We start from the raw sequence: 5295 nt of genomic DNA on the forward strand, positions 1-5295 counted from the left end.
GTCCAAACTGATGGCGCTCAAGATTGAAATATACACATGTACGTCGAGTTCGAAGTACCTTGTTCAAGTTTGTGTTACACTGGCAGAAGGGTGGATAGGTGGGGCCCCATTGCATTCGCATCTTTCACAACCACCTACGTGTACATGTATGTCCCCTGAATATGCTGAATATACAATGTACACTGTTATGCGGAACAATATTTGCAGTCCAGTTCCGTGGCTTACTGATTTGGGAAGAATCGAAAAATGACATCCGACCCGCCAGTCAAAAGTAGCACCACGTTCCCATTTCAATGTTAAGAGCCTTGGCACTGCTTTCGGCTCACGTGTCGAATTTCTTTGTCCACGACTGTACTTACTCCTACTCCTACTCCTGCCCATCCTTGAATCGATGATAGCGAACAAGCTGTTATTATGTTAGACATAGCCACCTGTGCTCAGGGCACCATTCAACAGCTTGCAAGGCTCGGATGAATTGACCACCACTGATTTTAGCCTGGTCTACGCCACACGGCTGCGGTTGAAGTGGCTTTGTAATTACTTACACTGGGGCATTGGAACCGGTGCGGCAGCCAAAGCCGCACCAGTAATTTCATCTTGCCAGTGATTTTTGAAGCAATACAACAGTATGGGGCATAATGGGCCCAATTTTCCGAAAATGTTCCCGGCCGGGTAGCCTACTCCCCCCCCCCCCCCCCCCCACACACACACACCTCTTCATGGCTGCACCAATGTCCCCTGACTAACAAGTGGTTTGGGTGTTCAAGCCTCTACTCTGCAGCCTGATTGCAGCTGTGCACTGCATTTTTTGTAGGCATCATAATGTGACCTGCACCTGATTACAGTCGCACAGCGGGGAACTGTAATACATGTACTACTACTACACGCCCTGGCAGTCCCTGCCACACACACACAAACAACAAACAGGAGGAAAGACCTTGGGATGGTAGCGGCTGGCATCATCATGATCATGGGCCTTTTATAGTCTTTAGATAGATGTAGTTTTGGCGACTCTACTCTTCGAAACTCTCTCCACGACCATTTACCGTACATATCCGGCATGCGGACTACACTGTAGGAAGCAAACGAATCATGCATGCATGGCCTCACCAAGACTTGCCTCGGACGTCAGCTTCAGCCATCAATGCATCCCGCGGCCCGGACCAGTACAACGCTGGCAGCCTGCATGCAGTGTCCCATCGATCGAAAAGTCCTGCAATCGACTATGCTAAAGCGTCGTTACAGCAAGGAATAGCTTCCCGGGCCCTTGCCCTTGTTTGCCAAAAGTTTGTTTGTTTGAAGTTTTGTTTTACACCGCAAACCAAACGGGCGCTTATGCCCAATATTATGATGGTGATAGAATAAAAAAACTTGTCTACAAACAAAGCACATAGAGTTTCGGTGTGACTGTGACAGCAACAACTCCGTCAACGGTGCGCAACGTTCACGGTGTCTACAATGATTGTAGTCTTCCTCCAACTTTTAGTCTTGAGCCAAGTTGAGTAGTAGTACTTCGAAGCTTCGAGCTAGCCACTGCCACTGCGCCACTGGGACAAGAAGTCTGTGGACTCTGTACTGACTGTACTGTACTCTGTACTGTAGCAACTACATGTAGAGAGTCGCGCGCGTAGATCAGTGATGCATCGATGGCGGGATGGAGTCTTGCTGATTTGGGGTAAATACCCGGGCCGCGGGGTAGATCTACGACTCGAGATCTACAAGCGAGTGTACTTGTAGTACACCAGCTAATGCTACAGAATCCCCATGCCCAGGATTCCCACTCGCTGTCTGCTGTGCTGAGACGACGACTCGACACGTGGAATCAAGGGCCCGGGGGACATCCAGAATCTCCGCCACGAGAGTCGCACTATCCAGGGTCAGCTAACGGACCGCAACAAGAGTTCGTCCCATGCCAATCAAGATGGAAACTTGGCACGGCATTTCGCGTCCCAAGTAACAAGCGGGAGGATGGCATCTGCACTGCGGGACCTCGAGGGCCCACCGACAAAGGGCCACCTGAACCTGGACGACAAGATCGATGATACAACCGTCCGGGAAGCTTTGAAGGCCAAACATCCAGAGAGCGCCCCCCTCGCCCCAGGGGCACTTCTGCAAGGCGAAATTCCGGCACCACCTCACCCAGTGCGGTTTGACGCTCTCACCCGCGAAGCCTTGAGGAAGGCGGTATTGAACACCCATGGTGCCGCTGGACCATCCGGCGTTGACGCTGAGAACTGGCGCTGGATGTGCACGAGCTTTGCTGATACATCCGATTCTCTGTGCGACTCACTAGCTCTGTGTGCTTGTCGCCTAGCAACGACATTCGTTGATCCGAATGCCCTAGAGGCCTACCTAGCCTCGAGGCTAATCCCTCTCGACAAACACCCGGGCGTGAGGCCGATCGGCATAGGCGAGGTGCTTCGTCGTGTAGTGGGGAAGGCGATTCTTCACGTCATCAGCGCAGACATCCAGGAAGCTGCTGGTGGTTTGCAGCTGTGTGCCGGGCAGGATTTCGGTATTGAGGCCGCAATTCACGCTATGCATGATGTGTACGACCAGGAGGACACCCAGGGCATCATCATGGCTGATGCAACTAATGCGTTCAACAACATCAATCGCGCCGCCTGCCTACGGAATGTGCAGCACCTATGCCCCTCGTTTGCCACGGTTGAATCAACACCTACCGTCAGCCCAGCAATCTCTACGTGGATGGTGAATGTATTCATTCCAATGAGGGCACAACACAGGGCGACCCCATTGCGATGCCGTTATATGCGATCGGCGTAGTCCCTCTCATCCGGGAGATCGTAACACCCGGCGCCTGCCAGCTATGGTATGCGGACGATTCGTCCGCAGGTGGCCGACTCGTTCCTCTCCGAATCTGGTGGGACAAACTGCACGACAGAGGGCCTGATTTCGGATACTTCCTCAACCCAGCAAAGTCCGTGCTCGTGGTGAAGCCTGACGACTACGATGAAGCTGTCCAGCTGTTCGACGGCACAAGCATCCACATCACCGCCACAGGCAACCGCTACCTGGGTTCAGCCATAGGCACACCTGCGTTTGTCGAAGACTACGTACACGAGAAAGCCCGGGACTGGTGTGGGCAGGTCGAATCACTGACATCAACCGCCCTGCCTCAGCCACAAGCAGCCTATTCTGCTTTCACCCGAGGCCTCTCCAGCCGCTGGTCTTTCCTCTGCCGGGTACTCGAAAGTGCGTCTGCTGGCCTTGCTTCACTGGAGCGGGTCATTGCCACGAAGCTCCTCCCAGCTCTCACAGGCCAGGAAATCAGCTCTGAGCTCCGCACCCTTTTCTCCTTCCCCTGCCGGAACGGTGGTCTAGGAATATTGGATCCCACCTCTCTGTCGGCCCAATACCAATCCTCACGTGCCATCACTGCTCCTATGGTTGCCAACATCCTCACCCAGAGTTTCAACCTGGGCGACTCTTTGGCAGAGGTCGCCAGCCTGAAGGCCTCTAACCGCAAGGATGTGAAGGCAGCTGCCACGGAAGCCCTTCGCCAATTCACCGCCCGAGCCTCCTCTGCCCTCCAGCACTCCATCAACCTTGGCAGTGAGGCGGGTGCGTCCAGCTGGCTCACGTGTCGCCCCCTCAGTCGGCATGGGTTCAGCTTGTCAAAATGTGAATTTCGCGATGGTCTGACATTGCGGTATGGCTGGCACCCTGCACGGCTCCCTTCTACTTGTGTCTGTGGTGCCACCTTCTCTGTTGAGCATGCTCTCTCTTGCCCCACTGGTGGTTTCCCGACGCTTCGCCACAATGAGGTACGGGACATCATCGCTGGCCAACTGAAGAAGGTGGCACACAGCGTAGAAGTAGAGCCTCATCTCCAACCCCTCACCGGCGAGCTTTTCCGCTACCGGACGGCGTCCACCGAGGATCAAGCCCGTCTGGATGTGGCGGCGAGTGGCGTGTGGGGAGGACGGTTTGAACGCGTTTATCTTGATGTACGGGTGTTTTAATGATAGCTTGCATACCGTCCTACCGGTAGGACCACGGGTCCTACCGGTAGGACCCAAGAAATCGAGCTGCAAAAGTGCTTTTGGTTGAGAATTTTTTTTAAACAATTGTTGAGATGAGGTCTTTGTCAGGCAAAGTAATGGCGCAAAATGCAAGGCTATGTCCAGTGCATTGCGTATGTGCAATTTTACCGATTGTCAAAATGGCCGCACATAATCCTGTCGGTGCGCTAGCAACTCTGTCCAAAGTGAATTTTGACCATGGCACATCAATTGTGGTGAGGTCCTAATGTTTTTATTAGCTTGCCAAGGCCGTGGAATGCATAATTCCATACTCCGTTTCCATGGTTACCATGGGTTGTTACCATGGAATTTCGTAGTATGCCTTGTGCGATCACGTCTAAAATTTGTGGACTTCTTCATTAGCCCCTTAGCAACAGTTTAGGGTCAAGTTTTAGGTCAATGTTAGAACAGAGGCCATGCAGCATGTCTGTGTATGATGGTCCTACCGGTAGGTCCTACCGGTAGGACCGAGGTCTATGCAAGCTATCATTAACCCTTTCGCTCCTTCAAACCGTTCCTCTTCTCTCGCTGCTCGCTACCAGAGCCATGAGCGAGAGAAGCGTTGCAGGTATGGTCAGAGGGTGCAAGAAGTTGAGCGAGCCTCCTTCGTACCTGTCGTATTCTCAGCCACAGGTGGAGCCGGTCGAGCTGCTTCCGCTCTTCTCAAGCGAATTGCTGCTCTGTCTGCAGAGAAATCCGGAGAGCCATACGCAATGGTGATGGCGTTGCTGCGTTGTCGTCTTGGTTTTGGTCTCCTGCGTGCCAGTGTTGCCTGCCTTCGTGGTGCCCGGCGGATGCGCCGCGTCAATGATCAGTCTGCTGTCCTCGCAAACGCGGAGGCTGCCGCGATTTAACTTTCTTTGCAACTCCTGCAGTCTAGGTACTGAGTATCATTGTTATCTTGTGTGTGTGTGTGTATGTGTGTATGCGTGAGTCAACAGCTTTGATAAAGTTATTGTGTTTACCCCTCTTGTTTTCTCATCATTGTGTTGCTTTTAATTTTTAATCTTGCCCGTAAAAGAGGCTGTTGTAACTAACTAATACTTGAGTCATGTAGTACACCATGCATGCGTACCGGCCACCGCGCCACTGCCACTGGTCCATAGCGCGCGCTATCGTGGCAAACGCACTTGAGTTCTTTTGGATATGAATGACATGACGACTGATTTTTTTGACGTCGATCGGGTTTGAAGCGATAATCCTGGTAAAAATGATTGTGTTTGGTACATGGTGGTGTCGTGTCATTTTA

The sequence above is a fragment of the Sycon ciliatum genome, chromosome 1, assembly GCF_964019385.1.
Source record: "Sycon ciliatum chromosome 1, ocSycCili1.1, whole genome shotgun sequence".
In the NCBI taxonomy this organism is placed as follows: Eukaryota; Metazoa; Porifera; class Calcarea; order Leucosolenida; family Sycettidae; genus Sycon; species Sycon ciliatum.